We start from the raw sequence: 12,639 nt of genomic DNA, 5'->3' as shown, positions 1-12,639 counted from the left end.
GCTCTGTCCACCAGATACACACAGTGCTCCTATAGCAATGGATGCAGAGAGAAACACAATACGACCTGATGAGCTCATTTTTCCTGATGTTATTCCTCATTAGGTTTCTCCCCTGGAGCCCAAACACAGTCTGGGCCTGATGCTGTGCTGGATTCTCTTTCCTGTAACTGGATATGATCTGCCTCTCATCCAGGTTGTCAAAGACAAAGGATGGATTTCTTCGAGAAAGGAGAGAGTCCTGGTCAACTCAAAGCAAGCACTTCATCAGGACCTGTACTATTCTGAGTTTAAGCCTTTAAAGCTACTCAGAAGAAATGCATTTTGATGAAATTTGCCTGTGTAATCTACATTTGCAAACTGGAGGGATTTCACAACCTCAGCAAGTGGGCAATGTATGTGTGTGTGTGTTTGTATAAGTGTGTGTGCATGTGTGTGTGTGCGTGAATATGCCTGCAGACAGAGAAGTGGTCATTTGGGTGAGGGGCATAGCGGGTGTTAGAATATCTTCCATGGACAACATCTAACCTGGAAGTTCCTTTCAGGAATGTAATTTCTGAGGAAAAAGACTCATTTCTTTTAAGATCCGCCTGCCTCGTGCTATTTCTACCTTCCTTTGACACTAGCCATCCTGGCTCCCTCCTCTTCGGATGATTCTCCCCACCTCCTTCGCACACATTTTTCTGCTTCTCCTGAGTGGAAAACACAATCAAAATCATCCAGACTATGGATAATGGTTAAGGCTGGCGGCTGACAGAGACTTGCAGTGGAGAACACGTGCCCTCTCTTGGGGTCAATGCACAGCACTTAAAACCTTCAGACACAGGGTTTTTAAGACACCACAACCCTCTCCAGTATTGGCAAGGGTACAGGGAAGTGGGCACTGTCACAGAACTTGGCAATGTATTTCAAGAGTTGGATACATGTCCACGACCTCTGACCAGTAATTGCACTTATGGGAATTTAGACATAAGAAATTATCAGAGAAATACAGGCAGAGATTGACATTTAGAAATACTTAATGCAGCATTTTGCATGTGACCTGCGTGTCATCTGAGGCCTTCCTGTCCTTTGAAAATTAAAGTCATTTTAAGACCCTATCTCGTATCTTATGGAAGTTCCAGTGTCTTCCTCAAGATTTCTTAAGAGTCTCAAGGCTCAACTTGTAACTTGCTATATCTTCCCAGAACCAGCCTTTACACCACCACAGGTTGAGAGCACAGTCCTTTCTCGTAACTTCCTCTCCAGAACAAACACGTGCATTTTGTACATCCTCGCTCTTTAAAGAGGAATCAGAAAAATGGAGAGAATAAACACAATGGCAATTCTCAGTTTTAAAATGAAAAGATCTGTCTCAAAAAATGCCTTCAGTTAGCCAGACACCCAGGTAAGTGTGGCTCAACTCGCTGTTCTTATTTTCCCTCCTCTCATTCCTCTGCTTTCCTTAACACTAAATTTTACCTAACATAAAAAACAGGGCATTGTAACTCTCTGTTTTGCTGTCTATAGGTAGATCATGCTCTCAAAGCCTCAAAAAAGACCCTATTGAGATATTTCCCTAAATATGGCCAGTTATGACGTATGTCTGTCCTAATAAGGACATGTAGAGAGCACATTTTCTTTTTTTTTTTTTTTTTTTTTTTTTTTTTTTTTTTTTTTTATTGTGAACAAATGGGATACATGTTCTTTCACTGTTTGTACATAGAGTAAAGGCATACCATTTGTGTAATCATACGTTTACATAGGGTGATGTTGGTTGATTCATTCTGTTATTTTTTTCCCCTTCCCCCCACCCCTCCCATCCCTCTTTTCCCTCTATACAGTCCTTCCTTCCCCCATTCTTGCCCCCCTCCCTAACCTTCACTCTAACCCTAAAACTAACCCCTCCCACACCCCATTATGTATCATCATCCACTTATCAGCGAGATCATTCTTCCTTTGGTTTTTTGAGATTGGCTTATCTCACTTAGCATGATATTCTCCAATTTCGTCCATTTGCTTGCAAATGCCATAATTTTATCATTCTTTATGGCTGAGTAATATTCCATTGTATATATATGCCACAGTTTCTTTATCCATTCATCAACTGAAGGGCATCTAGGTTGGTTCCACAATCTGGCTATGGTTATTTGAGCAGCAATGAACATTGATGTGGCTGTATCTCTGTAGTATGCTGATTTTAAGTCCTTTGGGTATAGGCCAAGGAGTGGGATAGCTGGGTCAAATGGTAGTTCCATTCCAAGTTTTTTAAGGAATCTCCATACTGCCTTCCAGAGTGGTTGCACTAATTTGCAACCCCACCAGCAATGTATGAGTGTACCTTTTTCCCCACATCCTCGCCAACACCTGTTGTTGCTTGTGTTCTTGATAATCGCCATTCTGATTGGGGTGAGATGGAATCTTAGGGTGGTTTTGATTTGCATTTCTTTTATTACTAGAGATGTTGAACATTTTTCCATATGTTTGTTGATTGTTTGTAGGTCTTCTTCTGTGAAGTGTCTGTTCATTTCCTTAGACCATTTGTCGATTGGATTATTTGTAGTCTTGGTGTTGAGTTTTTTGAGTTCTTTATAGATTCTGGAGATTAGTGCTCTATCTGAAGTATGATTGGCAAAGATTTTCTCCCACTCTGTAGGCTCTTTCTTCACATTGCTGATAGTTTCCTTTGCTGAGAGAAAGCTTTTTAGTTTGAATCTATCCCAGTTGTTGATTCTTACTTTTATTTCTTGTGCTATGGGAGTCCTGTTGAGAAAGTCTGGTCCTAAGCCGACATGTTGAAGATCTGGACCTACATTTTCTTGTATAAGATGCAGGGTCTCTGGTCTGATTCCGAGGTCCTTAATCCATTTTGAGTTTAGTTTTGTGCACGGTGAGAGATATGGGTTTATTTTCATTTTGTTGCATATGGATTTCCAATTCTCCCAGCACCATTTGTTGAAGAGGCTATCTTTTCTCCATTGCATATTTTTGGCCCCTTTGTCTAGTATGAGGAAATTATATTTGTTTGGGTTTGTGTCCGTGTCTTCTATTCTGTACCATTAATCTACCTGTCTATTTTGGTACCAATACCATGCCGTTTTTGTTACTATTGCTTTGTAGTAAAGTTGAAGATCTGGTATTGCAATACCCCCTGCTTCATTTTTCCTGCGAAGGATTGCTTTAGCAATTCTGGGTTTCTTATTCTTCCAGATGAATTTCATAATTGCTTGCTCTATTTCTGCAAGGTACATCATTGGGATTTTAATTGGAATTGCATTGAATCTGTATAGCACTTTTGGTAGTATGGCCATTTTGACAATATTAATTCTGCCTATCCAGGAACATGGGAGATCTTTCCATCTTCTAAGGTGTTCTTTAATTTCTTTCTTTAGTGTTCTGTAGTTCTCATTGTAGAGGTCTTTCACCTCTTTTGTGAGATTGATTCCCAAGTATTTTATTTTTTTTGAGGCTATTGTGAATGGAGTAGTTTTCCTAACTTCTCTTTCTGAAGATTCATCACTTATGTATAAAAATGCATTGGATTTATGAGCATTGATCTTGTATCCTGCTACTTTACTGAATTCACTTATGAGTTCTAAGAGTTTTCTGGTGGAATTTCCTGGTTCCTCTAAGTATATAATCATATCATCAGCAAATAGGGATAGTTTGAGTTCTTCTTTTCCAATTCGTATCCCTTTAATTTCTTTGGTCTGTCTAATTGCTCTGGCTAGAGTTTCAAGGACGATATTGAATAGGAGTGGTGAGAGAGGGCATCCCTGCCTTGTTCCAGATTTTAGGGGGAATGCTTTCAGTTTTTCACCATTAAGAATAATATTAGCCATGGGCTTAGCATAGATGGCCTTTACAATGTTAAGGAACGTTCCCACTATCCCTATTTTTTCTAGTGTTTTGAGCATGAAGGGGTGCTGTATTTTATCAAATGCTTTTTCTGCATCTATTGAAATAATCATGTGGTTCTTGACTTTAAGTCTGTTGATATGGTGAATTACATTTATTGATTTCCTGATGTTGAACCAACCTTGCATCCCTGGGATGAAACCCACTTGATCATGATGCACTATCTTTTTAATACATTTTTGTATGCGATTTGCTAAAATTTTGTTGAGAATTTTTGCGTCGATGTTCATTAAGGAAATTGGTCTGAAATTTTCTTTCCTCGATGTGTCTCTGTCTGGTTTAGGTATCAGGGTGATATTGGCTTCGTAGAATGAGTTTGGGAGGGTTCCCTCCTCTTCTATTTCATGGAATACTTTGAAAAGTATTGGAATGAGCTCTTCTTTAAAGGTTTTGTAGAACTCGGCTGAGAAACCATCAGGTCCTGGACTTTTCTTTGTTGGTAGGCTTTTGATGACTTCTTCTATTTCATTACTTGAAATTGGTCTATTTAAATTGTGCATGTCCTCCTCGTTTAGTTTAGGCAATTCATAGGTCTCTAGAAACTTGTTGATATCTTCGAAATTTTCTATTTTGTTGGAATATAGATTTTCAAAATAGCTTCTAATTATGTTTTGTATTTCAGTCGTGTCTGTTGTGATACTTCCTTGTTCATTCCGAATTTTGGTGATTTGGGTTTTCTCTCGTCTTCTCTTTGTTAGTGTGGCTAAAGGTTTATCAATTTTGTTTATTTTTTCGAAGAACCAACTATTTATTTTGTCAATTTTTTGTATTGTTTCTTTCGTTTCAATTTCGTTGATTTCAGCTCTGAGTTTAACTATTTCCTGTCTTCTACTACTTCTGGTGTTGGTCTGTTCTTCTTTTTCTAGGGCTTTGAGCTGTAGTGTTAGTTCATTTATTTTTTGAGTTTTACTTCTTTTATTAAATGCGCTCCATGAAATAAATCTTCCTCTAAGTACGGCTTTCATAGTGTCCCAGAGATTTTGATACGATGTTTCTTTGTTCTCGTTTACCTCTAAGAATTTTTTAATTTCCTTCCTAATATCTTCTGTTATCCATTCCTCATATAATAGCATATTGTTTAATCTCCAGGTGTTGGAGTAATTTCTGTTTTTTGCTCTTTCATTTATTTCTAGTTTCAATCCATTATGGTCTGATAAAATACAAGGAAGTGTCTCTATCTTCTTGTATTTGCTAACATTAGCTTTGTGGCATAATATATGGTCTATTTTAGAGAAGGATCCATGTGCTGCTGAGAAGAAAGTGTATTCACTCTTCGTTGGATGGTATATTCTATAAATGTCTGTTAAGTCTAAATTATTGATTGTGTTATTGAGATCTAAGGTTTCTTTATTCAATTTTTGTTTGGAAGATCTGTCCAGTGGAGAGAGAGGCGTGTTAAAATCACCTAGTATTATTGTATTGTGGTCTATTTGGTTTCTGAGATTGAGAAGGATTTGTTTGACATACATGGGTGAGCCACTGTTTGGGGCATAGATATTTATGATTGTTATGTCTTGCTGATTTATGGTTCCCTTAAGCATTATGAAATGTCCTTCTTTATCCCTTCTGATTAACTTTGGCTTGAAGTCCACTTTATCTGAAATGAGGATGGATACCCCAGCTTTTTTGCTGGGTCCATGTGCATGGTAAGTTTTTTCCCATCCTTTCACCTTTAGTCTTTGGGTATCTCTTTCTAAGAGATGAGTCTCTTGCAGGCAACATATTGTTGGATCTTTCTTTTTTATCCAATCTGCCAGTCTATGTCTTTTGATTGATGAATTCAGGCCGTTAATATTCAGGGTAATTATTGAGATATGATTTGTATTCCCGGTCATTTGACTCATTTTATTCATTTATTTGCTTATTTTTGACACGACTTGGTTCCTCTTTATTTGAGAGTTCCTTTAGGATATCTCCTCCCTTTGCTGATTTGCTTCTTTGTTTTTCATTTCTTCTTCATGGAATATTTTGCTGAGAATGTTCTGTAATGCTGGCTTTCTTTTTGTATATTCTTTTAGCTTTTGTTTATCATGGAAGGATTTTATTTCGTTGTCAAATCTGAAGGTAAGTTTTGCTGGGTATAAGATTCTTGGTTGGCATCCATTTTCTTTTAGGGCTTGAAAAATGTTATTCCAGGCCCTTCTAGCTTTTAGGGTCTGGATTGAAAAATCTGCTGATATCCGTATTGGCTTCCCCCTGAATGTAATTTGGTTCTTTTCTCTCACAGCCTTTAAGATTCTGTCTTTATTTTGTATGTTAGGTATTTTCATTATAATGTGCCTTGGTGTGGGTCTGTTGTAATTTTGTGTATTTGGAGTCCTGTAAGCCTCTTGAACTTGATTTTCCATTTCGTTCTTCAGATTTGGGAAATTTTCTGAAATTATCTCATTGAATAGGTTGTTCATTCCTTTGGTTTGTTTCTCTAAGCCTTCCTCAATCCCAATAATTCTCAAATTTGGCCTTTTCATGATATCCCATAGTTCTTGGAGATTCTGTTCATGATTTCTTACCATCTTCTCTGTTTGTTCGACTTTGTTTTCGAGGTTAAATATTTTGTCTTCAATATCTGAAGTTCTGTCTTCCAGGTGTTCTATCCTATTGGTTGTGCTTTCTATGGAGTTCTTAATTTGGTTTATTGTTTCCTTCATTTCAAGGATTTCTGTTTGGTTTTTTTTCAATATCTCTAACTCTTTATTGAAATGGTCTTTTGCTTCCTGTATTTGCTCTTTTAACTGTCTATTGGTGCGTTCATTCAATGCCTGCATTTGCTCTTTCATTTCATCGTTTGCTTCCCTTATCATGTTGATTATGTACATTCTGAACTCCCTTTCTGACATTTCTTCTGCCATGCTGTCATTGGATTTTATTGATATAACATCCAGATTTGTTTGAGGCATTTTCTTCCCTTGTTTTCTCATATTGTTCAGGTATCAGTGGACTGCAGAGATGTTGCAGATTTCCTCTATTGACTTATAATGTCCCTGAAGATTGCTAGTGTATCCCCTCTTATCCTTCAGTAGCCTGAAGTCTTAGAGGAAGTTGATACTTCGGTGTTCCCCTAGGTAGCTGCCTCTCTAGGGGTGGTGGTCTTCAGGTGGGGTATATTCCCTGCTAGAGGGCAGAGGTGCCTCTACTTGTTGACCAATGGTCATCCAAAGGGGAGCTAGACTGCGGGCTAAGGCAATGCCTGTTTGGGCCTGTGTCTCTGGTTTTACTGTCTTTGTGGGAAAACCTCACTCTGCGGGGAAGACCCACCCGGTGGGGAGGTCTCACTAGTCCGTTCCCCTCCTAGAGGTTCTCCTCAGTCCACAACTACCGCCTGTGCAGGGCAGCCTTCCCAAGCAGCGTTTCCAGGGGCCTGGACCTACTTCCTGGGCTTGGGAGCCCTGCCCTTCGCAGACGAGTCTACTTTGGTGGCCCCTCCTCAGAGAAGCTGCCCACAGTCCTGGAACCTTCGCTCCACCCCTCAGCTGGTCTCTGTGTAGCTCTTTCAAGAAAAGGTGCTTAGATCCCTGGCTCGGACCGTGCTTTGCACCTAATCACTTGGCTATGCGACCCCTCCTCTGAAGAGTCACTTGGAGCCTCGTACATATGCTCCAAGCCCCAGTGACCCGTCACTCGTCTCTTCCTCCAGGCAGGTGTTCTGTGTGGGCGCTTGGAGACCAAGCCACTCACTGCGCACCTCCACCTCCTCAGGACAGCCCCCTCCCCGTTGTTCAGGCAGTTGCTGAATCCAAATAGTTCGCCACCCAACTCTTTCTCTGGCAGCCCCCGGAGCCCTGGCAGATTGGTCCAAAAAACCAAAAAACCAAGCGGTGTGCTGCTTGGCCTCCTCTGCAAGGTTCCCCACTTTCCGAGCTCACTGTTCCAATGAGGGTAGATGTGTCTTGCTGCCTGGGCAGGGCAGCCTTCCCAGGGGCCCAGACCTACCTCCTGGGCCTGGGAGCCTCACCCTTCGTAGACGAGTCTCCTTAGGTTGTCCCTTCTCAGAGACGCTGCCTGAAGTCCTGGAACCTTCACTTCGCCCCTCAGTTTGTCTCTGTGTAGTTCATTCAAGAAAAGGTGCCTAGGTCCCTGGACCGGACCTTGCTATGCACCTAATCGCCTGGCTATGCGACCCGCCCTCTGAGCAGTCACTTGGAGCCTCGTACATATGCTCCAAGCCCCAGTGACCCGTCGCTCGTCTCTTCCTCCAGGTGTGGGCGCTTGGAGACCAAGGCACTCACTGCGTACCTCCACCTCCTCTGGGCAGCCCCCTCCCCGTTGCTCAGGCGGTTGCTGGATCCAAACAACTCGCCGCCCCACTCTTTCTCTGGCAGCCACTGGAGCCCTGGCAGATCGCTTCAAAACCAAGCAGTGTGTCGCACAACCTCCCTTGCAAAGTTCCCCGCTTTCCGAGTTCACTGCTCCAGCGGGGAGGTGTGTCTTGCCGCCTGGGCAGGGCAGCCTTCTCAGGCAATGTTCCCAGGGGCCCGGACCTCCCTCCTGGGCTTGAGAGCCTCACCCTTCGCAGACGAGTCTCCTTAGGTTAGAGAATCTGCCCGCGGTCCTGGAAACTTCAATCCGCCATTTTTCGCTCCGCTTCGCTGTCCGTTTTTACCGCTCCGGCGGGGGAGGGGCGACCCGCCGAGTCACTGTACTTCACAAAGTTCTCTGCGTTCCAGGGCTACTGCCCCTTCGGGGACGCCTCCCCTATGGGAGAAACTCCCCGGGCGGCTTTGAGTTGGTCCCAAGTCACTATCTCCTCTTTTGAATCTTGAGTCCTGGAGCAACATGAAATGCAGCCGCCCTCTAGTCCGCCATCTTGAACCTCCCACATTTTCTTCTGTGTCATCTGATACCATTATGCTAGCATGTGATGTCTGGAACTGTGGCAGTCATTTTGTAACTATGGTGGGGGGAGCACAAAGGTCAAAAATGGAAGAGTAGAAGGAGACTGGGGTCCTTGTAACATTATTGAGCTACAAAACTTATTCTGGGAGGAATTTCCATAATCAGCCATAAAGAAGAATAATATTATGGCATTTGCAGATAAATGGATGGAACTGGAGAAATCATGCTAAGTGAAATAAGCCAATCCCCAAAAAACAAAGGCCGAATGTTTTCCCTGATAAGTGGATGATGATATGTAATGGGGTTGGGAGGGTGGAAGGTGAGAGAAAATGGAGGAACTTGAGATTACATAGAGGGAAATGAGAGGAAGGGGGTATGAAAAATGGTGGAACGAGACAGACATCATTATCCTATGTACATACATGTATGATTACACGAATGGTATGATGCTACATTGTGCACAACCATAGAAACAAAATTATGTACCCCATTTGTGTACAATGAAACAAAAAGCAGTCCATAAAAAAAAGAAATAAAAGACATTCCTTACTTTTATTATTGTTAAAACATTTTCCAACAGATAATACTTTACTTATAGTCAATGGCATCTTAATGGGTGCATGACATATCAAACTCTTTTTAATGTCTCTAAGCCTCAGTTTTCCCATATGTTATCAACTTTTTCACTACTGTGACTAAATGTCCCAACCAGCATAATTGTAGAGGAGGAAAAGTTTATTTGAGGGCTCACAGTTTCATAGATCTTAATCCACAGAAGGCTGGCTCCATTCCTTGGGACTCAAGGTGAGGCAGAACATCATGGCAGAAGAGTGTGGCAGAGGGAAGCAGTTCACATGGTGATAAGAAAGCAGAGAAAGAGGCTCCGCTCTCATGATACAGAATATATACCCCATAGCCATGCCCCAATTCCCACCTCCTCCAGCCATACACTACCACTTCAGTTACTACTCAGTTAATCCCTATCAGGGGATTAAATCACTGATTGGGTTAAGACTCTTAACCCATTTCTCCTCTGAACCTTCTCATATTGTCTCACATGTGAGCTTTGAGGGGCCACCTCATAACCAAACCATAGCACCATATTTACTGTGGGCAAGATAATAATAATTTACCATAATGAGGTTTGGTAGAGGTATAATAACCAAATGCCTACATTCAGTAAATATGTATTATTTTCTCAATAATGATTAGGTACCTGTTCTGTCATAGGTTCAAAAATGAAAAAAAGAAATTTAAACTCTTACTGACTAGTAACTTTAACAACTTGGGCTTTCTTACTTGTTTTTGGTTCTTGTTGTTTTCAATTTTTGTTTGTTTGTTTGACAAGCCCCACCAAAAAGCCTTTTCCACTGTATCTGTGCCATTCACCTGGTGTGCTGTGCTCTATCCTGCCTGTTCAGATTCTGCTCCTTCTGCTCTACTCCTTCTTCCTACTCTGCAAGACCTGGGTAGCTCATCCTTCCCCATCTTACCTTCCTGCAGAATTTATTGTTCATTTTGTTTTCCTCTGTGATCCATAAAATGAGTATATGCCTCCATCAGCATGTTTCATGAATAGTGATGGAAATTTGATGGTATTAAGGCAAGGATCCAAAAAAGAAAAATTGAATCATACTAATCAATGCTTCTGCCCAGTGGGATTCTGAGGGAGATACAGTGAAGGACCAATGACCAAATGTGGGGTAAAGTTACAGCTATTAGCTCACACAGTGCCCCCCTTAATACTGAACTCCTTTAAAATTAGATTAGAGAAATGGATTTTGATAGAGCCCACAATAGGGGCCCCTATTACTTCCTTTTCACTGGTAGAAAGCCTAAGCTTGGGCTCCTGCCACCACTTAATGGCCCCAAAAGAAAGACCAAAGTAAAGATAAAAGGACTTGGTCAGAGACCAAAGAAGGCATCATTTTTCTTTGCCAAACCTTTCAAATATTGTAGAACAGAGAAGGACATGAGCTAGCTCCTTCCTAAAGACTGATTCTACCCAGGTCCAGGTACACTCAGGGAACAGGAAGCATCAGAGAGTAGAGTTAGGGTCTTGAACTCTGATCAGTCATGTTAGGAAGAGTTCCTTCCTTGGGACATTTCTGGTGAAGGGAGAGGAGATTAAAACTTCCTTTCTGAATGGACCATGGATGATTAACTTTTAATTAGTTATGTGTTTGCTACTAGTGACAAACTATGTTCCTCTTGAACAATATTTACTGCTCTTCCCTACACATTTATGCTGCGGACCTATGACTTCCATTGGCCAATGAAGCACAAGAGTCTAACAAGATGACAACTCTTTTAGAAGCTTTGAGAACCAGCACCTGCTTTATCTGACTCTATCTCACTGTCAAGGTAACCAGCAATGATCCAGAAAGTAGTTTTCCCTCGTTTAGGGTTCTGAAGTAAGAATATGAATGACAGAGAATAAAGTCCCCAGCCATCCCTCAATAGGTAAATGGTGAACAATAAAACTTGTGCTTTGGAAGTTTTTGAGATGTTCGAGGTCTTTGTTACAGCAGTATAACTGAGCCAGTCCTGATGATCCCAGGAGTTCCTCTAGAAACATATCCAGCTTGGTATCATCAGAGCCTGAAACAAAGCCCAGCACACACACACACACACACACACACACACACACACACACACAAGCTCAATGGATTTGCTGAATAAATTAATGAATATTTTAAATCAAGACTGTCATTTGCCTCACTGGTGGACAACACATAGTAAAAGACACTAGACTGGATTCATGGAGTCTCACATGAAACTCCACGCTACTTACTATGAAAACTTAGGCAGTTCAAATCTCTAAGTCTTGGTCTCCTCATTTAAACAAACATTTTGTTTGAAATGATTTTCTTCAAAGGGTTCTTGAAAGTGTTAAATGAGGCAACACATGTGAAGAACATGGTTTGTTATCAGGTCTCATATAGATGATTAATGCATTAAATTTATTGCTAATGAATGCTACTGTTCATGTTTTATCTTACTCGAGAAAACTGCACACAAATAATAGCAGTAGAGGTAAACAAAAAGAGTCATATATTACTAATATTTCTGCAGTAGGGTCAATAGTACTAAATAATTGGTTGCACAGGATTGAGGAGAAGAGGGAAGGAATAAAATAGAAGATAATTAACCAGATCAGCTAAGGAGATTGCATGGACACTGCCCTTTGGTCTAGACAGAGCAGACAGAACAGATTGTATATGACTTGGCTGGGCTGCTGGGCAGGGGCATGGGATTATAAATTCAATTATAGATATCATAGGTTCCAGAGAGCTGTGGGCCATCCATGTGGATGCTGAGTTGATAAATGAATATATAGGTCTGAAATTTGGGCAAGATATATGCCTGGGCATATAAATGTTTGTTGATCAAATGAATGTTTAAATGAATGGTTGAATGTGGGCCAAGAGAGATAAGTTAACATTAAATGAGTTCTTTGGAAAGCATATTTCATATTTAATGTGAACATTTTTGCATAACTAATGATGGTCTATAGGTAAAGGAATAGCTTGCTTTAAACCTGATTTGTATGTCCTATTCTGCAGGGAATTTTTTTAAACTTATTTTGAAACTTCAAATTTGGATTAAAGAAGACCATATCTAATTAACCAAATACAGTCACTGAAGATAAACTATTTAGGAAGTGTAAAGGAACTAGCCTCATTAAGCAACATTTTCAGGGTGCTAATTATTTAGCAGCAATTTTTGGTTTTGTGTATTTTAGTCAGAAGTGTCTTCATTAGTACTAGTTATTAACTACAGATGGAGGTGATAGTTAGAAGAGGATGGAGTGACTTTCTTGAAATAATTGACTATGTTTTTAAAACCATCGACTCTGAGAAAGCCACTGTCCTAGCCATATTGCAGGATGCTAGCTTAAAGTTAGACACG

This window comes from Sciurus carolinensis, chromosome 13, assembly GCF_902686445.1.
Source record: "Sciurus carolinensis chromosome 13, mSciCar1.2, whole genome shotgun sequence".
Classification (NCBI taxonomy): Eukaryota; Metazoa; Chordata; class Mammalia; order Rodentia; family Sciuridae; genus Sciurus; species Sciurus carolinensis.
The sequence above is the reverse complement of the archived record's forward strand: the minus strand, read 5'-3'. Positions refer to the sequence as shown.